At 41.0% G+C, this 14,625-nt stretch overlaps 1 protein-coding gene across 3 annotated transcripts in view; it reads left to right on the top strand.

Annotated features, from left to right (window-relative positions):
* Positions 1–10,907: 10,907 nt before the first annotated feature.
* LOC110292841 (E3 ubiquitin-protein ligase Topors-like) overlaps positions 10,908–14,625 on the top strand; it is a 14,857-nt gene continuing 11,139 nt past the window's right edge. The window contains exon 1 of one of the 3 annotated variants that reach the window (XM_021160438.2): positions 10,908–10,970. The gene's annotated coding sequence lies outside the window, so the exon portion shown is untranslated. The remainder of the gene's footprint in view (positions 10,971–14,625) is intronic. The other 2 variants (XM_021160441.2, XM_021160439.2) reach the window with 2 other exon arrangements.

Genomic DNA, 14,625 nt, shown 5'->3' on the forward strand with positions numbered 1-14,625 from the left:
AAAAAAAAAAAAGAAGATGTGGGGAAAGTGTTAGGGCAGAAGGGAGGGAGGACACCAGGAGGACAAGGCCATGGTCCCTATGAGCTACTGAGACTGAAGCAACAGGACAGAGCCTACATGGTCTATACAAGGACCTCTGAGTGTATGTATTATAGCTATTAAGTTAGCATTTTTTGTGGACCTCCCAACTGTGAGAATGAGTGAGTATTAGACTCTTGTGTCTACTCTTGGGACTCTTTCTCTTGTGGGGTTGCCATGATCAATGTCTATAAGATAGTTTAACTTCATCTTATTATATTTTATTTAGTCCTGTTTGGTTGTTATCTCTTAGAATCCTATTCTTTAATAAAGAAGAATAGAAAGAACATGGATATTGAAGAGAGGTGAGGGAGTTGAACTGGGAGGAGCACAGAAAGGGGAACCTCTAATCAGGATGTATTGTATGAGAAAAGAATATAATCTCAATAAAAGAAAAACTAGCCATTTCCATTTTATAGGAAAATATTGGGACTTGAGAACTTCAGGATAACAATTGCCAGTACCTTCTTAAGCAAGAGATGAATGCAGATTAGACTTCCTAGTTAAACATGCCATTCTTACGCAGGAGGGCTTGCTAGGATAATGCATCTACTCCACAAAGCTTGACCCTTTGTCCATTTACTTGTGTTCCCAGTGCTTTGATAGGCAGTTAACAAAACCTGTCCTGACTTGTCCTTTATGAAAATTAAAATTTCTATTCTCATGTTTATGTATTTCTTGTGTGTGCAAGCATGCACACATGTGATCGCATATATATATGCATACACATTTGGTGTATGCACGTGCATGTGATGGGGTGCACTTGCCGGTGCATGTGCACAGGGATTATATATGTGTACCATTTGGTCTGGCTTTTGTGTGGGTCCTGGGAATTCATACTCAAATTCTCATGCTTGTATGAAGTATCCTCCATGGGAACACTAGTCTAAGTGTTTCTATGAGACGCTATATTTTAATAAAAGGTCTGTATTCTAGCTCATATATGCTTGAAAATTGTTGTGAATGGCTCTGTGCTGCTTGCTCTCCAGGGAGAGGCTGTCTGACATGAGCAATGAGTCACATACTCTGGTTGCTTCTTGTGAACCAACCCCCTAATGAATAAAGGAGCCAATCACTGGGCAAGTAGGTGGGACTTCTGGGTTGGCGAGAGGAAGAGAGAAAGCAGGAGAGAGTTAGAATCTCTTTGGAAGGGGACAGCAGAGGGGTAAGATGTCGCTGCTAGAGTTTCCTGGTATCAAGGCAGATTTGCAAGGATTCGACACCACAGAAATCAGATTTTAATAAGGCTTACAAGATTAGGTTTTAGTTGTTGTGCCCAGAGAGTGAGTTACCATTGCTTCTGAACTAAGTTTGTGAAGTGTTTTCCTTTATGCTGTGGCTCATCTGGGTTCAAGAGAGGAAGGTATGGCAGCCAAGCATGGGTTTGCCAGATGTGCACCACAAAGGCCTTGGGGGATTTGAAGCATGGGGCTGGCATGGTGGCGACCCACAAGTGGGAATTTAGAGAGCTGGTTTGGAGAGATTGTGGAATTCTAAGTCAGAGTCTCCATGAAATAAAAGAGATAAAAACAGGTCGGCCATTGCACACTAGTGCATGGCCTGCCAGGCTACCAAAGCAGAGGCACAACTGCAGGAATGTGTGGTTCCTACATTTTTGAATATTTCCTGCAACAGAAAATCTTTTGTTTTCTTGCCTTATAAGTTGGTATAACTTAAAGTACCAGAACGAACTTCATACTTAGAACAAAGTAGTTTTAGGCAGGAGATTCTTTTATCTACCTTACAATTTAAGCTTGCCTAGCATTATTTGGTGGACTGTTATGTGCAGAGGAATTTTGATCCAGCAACATGGCTTTTCGGGGAAGGGATCACATCCAAAACTATGATCTAGCCAGAATGCATGTACATCTTGGATTAGAGTATGGTCTGGCTGGAATATAGATATGCTTTCAATGCATACCTTTCCTACCTAACAATGAGGGCAATGTTAGTTTGCAGAAGGAAGCAGACATGTTTGAAAGTGACGCCTAATCGAGAGGCAAAGTGGTGAATCATAGAAAGATTTGACAGAGTGAGTCAGAGAGCTAGGATATGCCCAATTCACACAAGAACAGCCAAGAAATAGAGGCTACTTGAGGGCAGAGAAAAAGGGTGTGTGTGGTGTGTGGTATGTGTGTATGGCAGTTTTACTCGCACAGTTTTACAGAGACAGGTTAACAGGTTAAACACAGGTGAAGACAGAAATAGTCAGAGAATAAGAAGGATCCAGAAAATTGGAACATATTGCCAATGATTGTATGAGGCCAGGCAGAGCAATTTGGTCAGAAGCAGAGGAAAAGCTGATCGAACCAGCCAACTTGGAAGATAAAATTGTATGGAGCCTAGGAGCTTGCAGGCTTAGGCCTAAGGATGGTTAAAACAGAACAGGAAATGCTCTGGGTCCAGCCCAAACCATGTATTCACACGACACCTTGGGTACGACTCTTATCACTTCATCTGGGAAGTAAACGTGGCATTTACAGTGATCACCAGCCCACAGGCAGTCTATTTGCATGAGGACAAATGGATACCAACTAGAGAAATGAAAGACACAAAATACAGACATGTGCCGGGCGTGGTGGCGCACCCCTTTAATCCCAGTACTTGGGAGGCAGAGGCAGGCAGATTTCTGAGTTCGAGGCCAGCCTGGTCTACAAAGTGAGTTCCAGGACAGCCAAGGCTACACAGAGAAACCCTGTCTCGAAAAACCAACCAACCAACCAAACCAAACCAAACCAAACCAAACCAGACATGCACAGTAACACAATTCCAGCTAAAGCAAACAGATGAATCACAAAAATCGCTCTTGTGAGCCCCAAAAGTCAGTTACAAGAGACAAAGTAGAAGTCTTGTGCTACATACTACATATTTAAAATCTTACCTCAGATATTTTACAATCTGATAGTTTAGAACATACTTTCAAACAGTGATTTTTTTGGTGTGTGCTAACACAAAACTGATTGGCAGGAAGGAGAGCTCACACATACATCCAACATCAACAGTAGTTGATGAGGTGAGGGTTAGACAGTCTGTCAGTGATAGAGCTTTGACCTAGCAGCATAGAGCCCTAGATGTGGATCTCTCAGAAAAATACTTTAAAATTACAGGTTTAAGGTGGAATATGAGCGCTAATAGTACTGGCGGCTTAGGTCTCTAAACAGTCATTTGAAGTAAGCAATCACACTCACTGGCTGTGTGGCACTCTGGCTTAAAGGTCAGGAGAGAAAGTAAACATGGTTACAGTGCAATGCAACAAGCATGAACCTAAATATTCTTACTTGTGTTTTTTTTTTCAACAACCTTGAAAACCACAAAGCCCCCCATGTTGATGTGATTGAATGCCGAGGAGCGTTTAAAGTTATTGCAAAGGAGGATTAGACAAAATACACCTAGGGTTCACTGTGAATCTTAATATATTTGAGATGGTCTGGTCCTGGGATGTATCCTGGCACCTGGAGATCTTAAAACTGGCAGTGGGATAGGAGATGAGAAAAGCCTTAGTAGTCATTCATAATATTATCAAAAGGTGAATTCAATTCCCATGCACGCGTGAAAATGAATTTCTTTTCTTTGATTTTTTTTTCCTTGAAATCACAGTTACGACATGTGGTTTTGCTAACTCATGCTAGCTAGATCTAGTCATCAGGTTTACTTTTATTTCAATAATGAAGTTCAAGAAAAATGAATTGCTCTACAGAATAATTGTTTCTATTGAAAACTTTTCAAACCATTAATATATATAAAACAGTAGTATTCTTAATAATTAAAGGGTACAAAATGAATATTTATGCGTTTGGCCTCTTTAAACTTTTTTTTTTTTAAAGCAATATCTATTACATTCACTTATATTTGCCACAGTGCATGAATGGAAGCAAGAGGACAATTGAGGCAGTCTTTTCTCTCCTCCTACTATGTAGGTCCCTAGTGTCAGCTTGGCCGCACTCAATAGCTTGACTACCTATTGAGCTCTTCCACCAGCCCTAGACCCTTTTCTAGAAGCTGAGAATCTACAAAGTTTAATGCTCACACGTCAGCTGAAAATAAGGTTTCATTGGTCTCCTGGGTCCTTTGCATACTAATAAATTATCATCTTGTTTATTGAAAAGAAACTAGATGGGAGACTCCCAGACTGACAGGAATTTCAAATAAGTAACTCACTAAAATTTCAGTGTTTCCTCAAAGAAGTTAATTGCTATACATGTGCATCCATTTTTGATGGGAGACGGTAAAAAGTAGTTCTCATGGATGCGTGTCAGAAAGTGCTTGCTGACAGGAACTTGATATGGCTGTCTCCTGAGAGGCTCTGCCAGAGCCTGACAAATACAGAGGAGGATGCTCACAGCCAACCATTCATTAGACTGAGTGCGGGGTCCCCAGTGGAGAAGTTGGAGAAGGGACTAAAGGAGCTGAGGGGGTTTGCAGCCCCATGGAGGGAGCAACAGTGTCAACCAGTCGGACCCCCCAGAGCTCTAGGGGACTGGACCACTAACCAAAGAATATACATGGAGCAACCCATGGCTCTGGTGGCAGATGATAGCCTTACTGGACATCAGTGGGTGGAGCAGTCCTTGGACCTGAGGGTGTTCAATGCCTCCATGTAGAGGAATGCCAGGATGGGAAAGCAGGAGTGGGTGGGTGAATGGGGGGAGCACCCTCATAGAGGCAGGGGGAGGGGGAATAAGATAGGGGGTTTCTGAAGGAAAGACCTGGAAAGGGGAAAACATTTGAAATGTCAATAAAGAAAATATCCAATAAAAAGGAAGAAGAAAAAAAGAAAGAACGTGACATTGACTAAGAAACTACTGAGTTGCAGGTGTGACTCGCCCATTATTTCATCCACTTAATGTCACTCTCTTGACTTCTTATTGCCACTCTTACTTCAAGAACAATGGAAGTGCAGGCTGCCAGGATCCAGTGCAGTCCCTCAGGATCCAGTGGATTACCTGCTGCCCGGTGGAAAGCTCTGAGCCAGCACTTAAAGCCAGAGCTATTTCTCTACTTTAATCACTTCTGAGTGGGGCAAGTTTATTAGAACTTGGGCTCAAGCATTCATTTCTACATATTTCCCGATGAGAATCTTTTTGTACAGATTGACAAATAGCTCAAAACCATGCTTTAAACTCCATGCAATAAGATTATGTAGACATAATATCCTATATCACTTTATGTGTGCACAATTCCTAGGATGGAATAAGACCCCAACGGAAAGAATTGGAAAGAAGTACAGCCTTTAGAAGAAGCTATGAGTCAAGTTCTCGAATTTTGCTGATCTGCTTTAGCTGGGTTAAAAAATGTTGCTGAGGCCCAGAACCCAAGGGAAACATTCCAACATGGAATAGCTAACTGACTACTGAGTCACTAGTGACTGCCATCTGTGAAAGAGCTGAGAACCTACCATGCGAAAATCTCCACAGAACCCAGTGTCCTGAGAGAGGGACATTAATTAGCCTTGGTATAGAAATGACATTAGAATAGAAAGCAACAGATAACCACAGGCACTGGAGTAGAATGACCTCATTTCTACCTGAAATTGCCTAAAAATATGGTGCATTCTGAACCCAAAGAACTCTAATAAAATTAGTTAGGAATTGGTTGGGAAACATCTCCTGATTGCAGTGTCTACTGGGATTGTGAATGTTAGTTGTTATATTCATTAGTTTTTGCTGGAAACAGAGGAAGCCCTGATAGAGTGAAGTCCTAAAAAAAATGTGTACCATTGACATGGGCACAGTCATGACAAAGACCAAGGCCCTGGACCCATGGTAGACTAGCAAAGCCATTCACACCATGGACCATGCTCTAGAAGGATGGTAAAGATTTCCGGGGGGGGGGGTTCAAGTACGAGTATTTATGGATAAGTGTGCCCAATAGCGAGCAACTGTAACCTCTTCCTCCTGAATGTTTATAGCCCCAGACTGCTCACCTACAGAGACCTCTTTCTGAGACTGCCTAACTCCTCCTCCTGAACTGCACATGATAAATGGGCTTAGATTCTGGGTTTCTGGCATGGTAGGTGTTCTCCATTAGTGAGTCCACTTCTGCCTCATACGAGCTTTCCTCTTTCTGCCTGCTTGTCTGTCTTTTCTTTGTTTCCATGCTTGTCATGCTTTGAGGACACAAAGCAGACAGGATGTGGCAACTTTTCTCCTCATTGTATGCAAATACCTGGTAGAAACAACTTAAAAGAAAGATTTAGTTTTGCCTCCCTGGCTTAAGGTTTGGTTCACTGTTGCATGGCTCCATCACAGCAGTAGAAGCGTGTGGTGGAGATGAGATGCTCAACTCTTGGTGGATTTGAAGCAGAGAGAAGACATAGGAGACTATATAAATAGAAAATAAGCTTCCAAGAACTTACCCTCAGAAAACCAGTGCCTCCATGTAGACCCCAACTCCTCCCTTCATGTTCCCCCAGTACTTTTGTCATGTTAGGAGATTTTTCCAGGGATTAATCCACTCATTAGGTTAAAGTCTTCATGGTCTAGTTGTTTTTGTTTGTCCCATAAAATATTCACCCAGTATTGCTTTATTGATCCTATTTCAATCAAGACAGTTAATTAAAATTAAACATAACAGCCATCATAGTCTCTTAGGGCTGCTTTAACAAATTATATGACATTTAATGCCTAAAACCAAAATTATTCACTTACAGTTCTGTATTTCAGAAGTCCAAAATAACTCTAAGTGGCTAAACTGATGTTGTTAACAGGTACTTTCCGCAAGCTCTTCCAGAAAAATTTGTTTGCTTCTTCTAGATTCTAGAGCCAGGGGTCTCAATCTATAGGTTGTGATCCCTTGGAGATCACATATCAGATATTTATAATTCATAATAGTAGAAAATACAATTAAGAAGTAGTAGCAAGATAACCTTGTGGTTGGGGGTCACCACAGCATGAGGCATTATACATAAAACGGCCACAGCATTACAAAGGTTGGGAACCACTCATCTAGAACCTGCTAGTATTCTTTGGCTTATCCTCCTGTTTCTTCAGATTCAGTCATATGCATTATTATCAGCTGAACATTCTTTTGGTCAATTTAGGTATAAATTATGAGCTGGAAAAATGCAATTTCCTTAATAGTAACTGCTGAGCATTGAGTGAGAGCATATGGTTCTCAGCTCCTAGAGTCTGTAGCTATCCATTACTTTTCTAGCAACTGGAGCCAACAGGTTACTGACTATTCTTTGCTGCTCCATCATTGTCCACCATGTGTCCCCACACATGGTGCCAGTGACCCTCAGTATTACCAGCCTTTAGTGTAGCCAACTCAGCGTGGTCCTCTGGAGATCAAACTGTAGGCTCAGTAAATTGTTCCAAAGGAGGATTTATTAAGCATTAGGCTGCAGCATACGAGGCAGCAGTACACAGTGACCTGGTAAGGGTGATAGGAGTGCTGTGTATCAAGATGGAGACAATGGCTCATGCACAGTCTGCATCAGTAGACAAGGGTCCCTTTGTAACCCTAGAGTGAGGACATCTGTAGTGGCTATAGATCATGGGGGTCATGTGGAGGACCTGGAGTAGGGTCATCTGAGATGGATGGTCTTAACATATCTCAGGTTCCTGTGGAATATTTTCCCAGACTCTTCTAGCTCAGCATCTTCAAATCCCTCTCTGAAATGGACTCTTCCATCTTGATTATGCCAGGCAATCGAGATTAATCTTGGCATCTCAAACCCCTTAAAGTGCTCTCTTCTGCAATCTCCTCTCTGCTGTGTTAGGGAACACTCACAGGTTCCTGGTAGGTGCCTTTGAATCTAACTAGCACATCGGAACTTCTGTACATCCTCCTTGCAGGAAAGACATTGTCAGAGAGTACTCTGCTCTCTTTGGCTCCCACAGGAGAAGTATAATATACCTCTCACAACCACATCGCTCCTAACAGCAAATGAGTAGCCACCTCTCAGTGACAGGAGCTGGTACTTCACAAAGATCCCAGTGTGGGAAACAAATCTATCCTAAATCCAGAAATTTGCACATAAGAATGGCAAAAATAAAAAAATAAAATAAAAATCAAGGCTACCGTAGGTCTTCTTTCAAATATCCACATAATTCTCCTCTCAGCTATGTCCTCAAGGTTCTAGGCTGATAACATGGATACTTTGCTATTGAAACACTTATTATTTTATGCTTAACCTATCTCTTCAGAAAGATGAGAGACCATTGATAGCAAAACAATGAGCAACCACAAAACTTGGTTCACATTAAATATACAATATATATTGAATTGGTCTCAATTTGTTTGAGTAATTTTACCACCCAAAAGCACTCCATAGACATGATATTTTCACAGTGTTTGTTACATATATCAAACATCGGGGGTCTCTGTGGACAAGAGGTCTACAGAATCTGTGGTGTGTGTATGTGCACCAGATATCAAGGCAAAACCATTCTTTTCTGCTATGTAGCATTCTGGAATATAGCATCCAGGTCCTCCCATGTCTGGCTTTCCTCCTGGCAGAGACATTGCTTATATCCTTGGACATTTGACAGGGTGAAGGTTCAACCCCACCCAGAGCAGAATGAAAGATGGTCACACTTTATTTTTGAGAAGCAATTGGCTATCTTAACCGTGTCACTGTTGAATGGCTACAGTTACTTTTTCCATAATGAAAGGTCTAATTGTTTTGGGTTCCAGCTTTCATTTTCAAGCTGGCCTGGGGCATTAGTGTCTGTCTCCATTAGCCTTTGCTGGAAGTTATTTGTATGACACTTTCTGTGCCAACTGCATTACAGAAATGTTGACAGCCAGTATTTTGTCCTGTGATAATTGGTTGCTTTCAATGTGAGACATGCCAAGCTGTTAATTAGCTTGAGGTAAGGACGGAACAAGCACATTTTATCATCATTCCAATCTGCCAACATTATCTTCTTTTAAAGTAGATATCTGTTTAAGTGTTTTTGAGAAGTGCTTGTTTTCACAAAATAATCATCCCGGATTACTGAGTTATGAACAGCTGCCTATTATGAGCGTTGCCTTAGTTCATTGCTCAAAGCATGAACCACAGCGTTAATGGTGCACAGAGAATTTACCGGAAACCCTCTTTGCCATGCTCTTCAACTCAATGGTTGCCCCGAGACTGACACAATTTCACTATTCATAGAACTTTAACGTCTGATGGTTTTTTGATTAGCAACGAAAAGGGTACACATGTTAGAACGCAAGAGAAAAGAGAGATCTTTGCATCTTCTCCGCGTGTGTCGACTTTTCTGTTTCAGTGTGTCCATTCTAAAAGGTTTACAGCGTTAAGTAAAAGTTTGATTATGATGGTCCTGAACCGATGGGATTTGGATTTCTAATGCATGCTCCTGCTGGTATCAGTCATTTTACTGACAGATTTTCATACTGCACGTTGAGTCTGCTGACTCAGCAAATCGGCAAATAATCATTAAGAATTAAGATGCAGTGGCTACCATAGTGAAGTCCTTGAGCTCCTTTGAAATCTAGGAGTAACTGGAGTCACGTGTGGTAGCTCCTGCTTCAGGTGAGATCATCTATGTAGTACAATGCCCCAACTAGGCAAACAGCAAGCATTCCGATCCTCAACAAGAGTGGTGAAACGCTAATGAAAGGACGCTAATAAGATGATGCTTGATGTGACAAAATAAGGCAATGCCAGGTTCTCAAATGTCACTATCATCAAACATCACAGCAAAGATTTGTACAATTAACGAATTTGGATATCTCCTATTCTAGACCTGTTCAGCCCACTCACTTTTATACCCTTAATAGAATGAAATTATTTCACTGGCTACCAGTTTCCTCAGTAATAAAACAGATAGAATGGGGAGCTAACTACACATGTACACATGAAGGCTTAGTGTAATGACAGAAAATGAACTGTGCTCAGAAATGTTAGCCTAGTACTTATTGAAAATAATCATGTTAGACGATGTTTTAGTAGACTGTATTTTCTACAAATGTGGGGGCTTTTAAGTTTTAAAATTCTTACAGTAAATGCATACCACATTCTGTTTTCGAAGAGTTCATAATCTGAAGTTGAAGATATGCAAACAAGTTTGCAATTACCCTCTTATCACAGTGTCACCTGCCAGTGTGGCATCTGGTCACTGCCACACACTGTCCCAGGTACTGCACAGTGCTATTCTTTTGCTCCTTCATCATGGATACCCTCCTCTCTGCATGCAGTTGAGTTTCCAGACCTCTGGAAACCATCCATTCATTATATGGTGGAGCTGAAATTCAAATCCGGGGCTTTTGGGCAACAGACACCTCTGATTTTACATCTATTTGTCTCTATTTAGTTTTATGTCATAAATATGTCCCCTTCATTCAAAGAAACTGTTCATGTAATCTTCAGAATTCCAGACATATTAGTTATTATAAATTATTTTATTCTCTAACCCTCTTGTCCTTTTGTATCTTTTTCTTTAGCTATTAATTGTGTGTGTGTGTGTGTGTGTGTGTGTGTGTGTGTGTGTATCTTGTTGATTCTACTTATTTTTGTGCATATGTATGTGTTTTTAGGGCTGACAGCTTGGCATTAGATCAACAATTAGAGGGATCTTTTTTTAGGGAAGACTCATTCTTCCTCTCTCCAATGTCATTAATAACCTGTAGCTCTTTATCTAGTTGTAGGACCTTGCCCTCTCTTCTGAGAGGTTCCCTGAGTCTCCAGTGTACTTGGTATAGATTTATTAGTTGAGGCTAGGCACCTCATTGTCAGTTGTTCTTGCATTTTTGACCAGTTGTGATTTGCTCTGATGGTCTCCATCTGCTGGAAAGTGATGCTTCACTCATGAAAGGAGGAAGCTACAGGTCACTGAGAGGACAAACATAAGTATTTAGAAGGCAGTTAGCAGTTAAACTGATTTTTGAAGGTTCTAGGAGCAGATCGGACTTCTCAGTGGTCATAACGATAAAAATACAAGGTACCAGGACTTCCTACAACAGCAACTTTTCCAGAAATAATTTTCTTCTCTTTTTATTAACTAATTATTTTATTTATTTACATCCAAAATGTTGCCCACCTTCCTGCCTCCCCTTACAGATGGACCCCTGGGAGCTCCCAGAGACTGAGTCATCAAACAAACAGTATACAGAAATGATTTTCAAAGGAGCTGTGAAATATGTGCTAAAAATTGACTAAGAATTTACTAAGCCATCAAAGTTAGCAAATGGTATATGCAGATGAGACAAAGTGGAGAACTCATTTACTATTTCATGTGGCTTAATGTTGGCACTTTCTTTTTGCTATATAATTTTTTTTCTGTAAGTTATCTGGTACAAATCATCAAACTATGACCCTTTGTACCTGTGTACTAAGAGGAATCTCATGGCCAGCCTCCTGGGAATCCACAGTGCAATGACGCTGTCTTAGTTTCCATCTGAGCCAGAGAGGCAGATGGGAATGCAAGGGACCTGAGGATAGTAGGCACGGGTCCTGAGTCCAATCTAACTCAGTCAGGATTACTTCATGGAGGTGGCCTTGCATGCAGGCATATGGCCTCGTCCTACACAGTACTAAAGGAATGAATCTGCCAAAGGCTGGCATTTAGCTTTCCTCTCAATGACTTGGGTCACTGATCTGTTTTCTGATAATATCCTCCTCTGGTAATCATTTTACAATGCTATCTCTAGTTTCTTTATCCACTCTTCCACCCCACTTGTCCCATTTCAGAGTTCATGTCTATGGACATCTCACTCAAGTCTTTGTACTCCTATGCACTACTTTGTTTAGTTCTTTTATGTAAAATCTTGGTATACTTGCTCTTCTTCTTGGATTGCAAAGAAAGTTTGTAAAGCTACCGACTTGTGTGTAAGCACAGCTTTGGCCACTTTAAGCTTTCCTATACTCCTAGTTGTATAGATTCTTTGCATGAATAGTGCTAGCCCAGTGAAACATACACAGGAAAGTGGGTTGAACTCTCCTTTTAGTCAAGAGCTTCTCTTACTTTTTATCATTTTTTTGGGCAGATTTCATAGCACCTCTGATTATTAAAATTCAGTCCATGTATATATTTTTTCACAATTCTGGTGGGTTTCTTAGTGATAAGAGTAAAATAAAGTCAAGTCAACGAAGTGTGTGAATGTGAGAGATATAGCAACACAAGGAGATTAGTCTTTTACAGGAAAAAAGGCATTCAAAATGGTTCAAAATAAATCGTGTCATGGTCTAGCTTTCTGTATGAGATTGATAAGAGTATCCTCAGAGGAGAATAATCTTTTGAAAGGCCACAATCAAGTAGATTAATAACAGTAGGTGCTGGTCATAATCTAGAACAGGGTTTTGAAATATTTTCTGCAAAGGGGTGAATAGAAAATATTTTCAAACTTGCAATTTATATATTAGTGTAGCCGCTGCTGGGCTCTAGGCTCATCACAAGAACGCATAATAGAAACAAGCAAAAAATTGGGTGTGGCTTCACTCCCAATAAGCTTTGTTTTCCAAAATTAGTGCCCTGGCTTTGAACTGAATGATTGTGTGTGACAGGAATATTAAGAAAAGGAAAGGAACTTTTGGAGGACTATGCAGAAGCAGTAAACTAAATGTATGCTGATTACATTCAAGTCGTGTTCAGAAAGGGGAGGCTTACTCATTCCAATTGATAGAGTCATGGGACCATGATTTCCATGACATTGAAATATTTGCTTTCCATTTGACTCTTTGACCATGAAAAATATTGGCCGTGCCATTTCCATTTTTAGCAATGCTTGAGAAATTTATGGCTTGGGAAGAAAATAAATTCTTTGGGGGAAGTGGAGCAAACTCCTTCTTGAACAGAGGAAGCCCGGGCCCAGGGAATATGTCTGTGAGAGAGCAGATCAGCCTTGGTCATCTGGGTGACCAAGAAAACTCATGGATATGAACCCTGCTTCTCAGGCTTCTACATTCCTAGGCCAGTGAGGCTTCTGTTGTAGCTACTTGCATGCTGAGATGGCTATTCATAAGCAGTCAGATGATTGCAGGAAGTCTGGATAATGTGCAAGCCATGCTTAACTCCGTGGACACTGGGGTGGTCATATGAGAAGAGAGTTCACTGGCCTCCATATTTCATAGGAGTCACTCTCTTCCATCCATTTTCTTAACAGTGCATCTCCTGGCACTATTTATGATGCTGCAGGGGTAGAGCCTGATTGAAATGTGGATGCATGCTTGGCTTGAAATGACTGCTAGTACACTCTGAGCAATTGTGATAGATAGGTTTTGTGTTTCTCCTGGTGCCTCTCCATGTAAATTGATGACTGTTGCCCAGGGGAATGAGCTGGGCCTGAAAACACAAAGAGAGATTAGTTTAAGTGTGACAAGGCCATCATCTATAACGAGGGGCATATATCACTGTCGAGTAAGAGAGCTGTGGTGCCAGGAAGACCCCTACTGCATATAGAAGGTCTCCGACTCCATGGCTGACTGTCTAAGCCTTCTTAGCTCAACTGAACTTGTTCCCTCCAAAAAGCACTCTTTATTCAAATACGACAAAATAATTACTACTACCATTTGGCTTTGAATGGCTCAATTATGGCTGCAGTCACTTGTGCTAGTAATTACTAAAATTATGGTTTGGGCCTAAGGCCAGTTCTATCTTTCTGCTCTTCCCCATGGAAGCAAGGAAAGACATTTTATGGGAAAATAGATGATTTCCAGAGCCAGGTTGTAACAATTCATTTTAAATGACCTCAGTCAATTAGAAAATAAAATGAAATGGTCTGGCTGAGAACAAGGTTGCACTGTTTTTTTGTAAATGCTCTTTAAGAAGTCTGGCACCTGATGATGGTGATCCTTGAATAATTCTAGTCTGCAAAAATGCAGAAAAGCCTGTGTTTCCCTCTTATAGTCTTGTTACTATGCTAACCCTGTTAGAACTTCTTATTAGTTGGTTGTTATTTGATCCATGATACTTTGATTTTCCTAGAGCCGATATTCGGATTCTTAACATAGGCTTCTGGAAATAAGAACACACTGGGAATGTTTGCAGGTTTAGGGGCTTTCTCCATGTTTTATTTCTAAAAGTCCTCAGTAAATAAATAGGAGGTGATACTCATGTAAAGAACACAGACAACCAGAGAGGCTTCCTCCAGTGGCAGATGAGAACAGATGCAGAGACCCACAGCCAGACATCATGTAGAGTTGAAATTGGAGTTCTTCATCAAATTACACCCCCTCAGAGCTCAGGCAATTCAGCAAAATAGGAGGTGGGAAGATTGCAAGAGCCAGAGGAGGTAGAGGACACCAGGAGAATGGGGAACTCTGAATCCACTAATCAAGGCAAATAGGAGGTCACAGAGATTAACAGCAAGCGCAGGGCCCACATGGGCTTACACCTGGTCCTCTGTGTACCCTATAGCTATCAGCTTAGCATTTATATGGAACTCCTGACTTAGAGAAAGGGGCGGGGGTGGGATCTTTGACTTGATTGCCTGCTCTTGGGACTCCTTTCCTCCTCTTAGGTAGCTAGGTCCAACTTCAATACGCATTTTTTTTTTTTGCTTCATCTTATTATATTTTATTTGTCATGTTTGGTTGTTATCTCTTAGAAGCCTTTTCTTTTCTAATGAGAGAGAGAGAGAGAGAGAGAGAGAGAGAGA

Source organism: Mus caroli, chromosome 4 (assembly GCF_900094665.2).
Source record: "Mus caroli chromosome 4, CAROLI_EIJ_v1.1, whole genome shotgun sequence".
In the NCBI taxonomy this organism is placed as follows: Eukaryota; Metazoa; Chordata; class Mammalia; order Rodentia; family Muridae; genus Mus; species Mus caroli.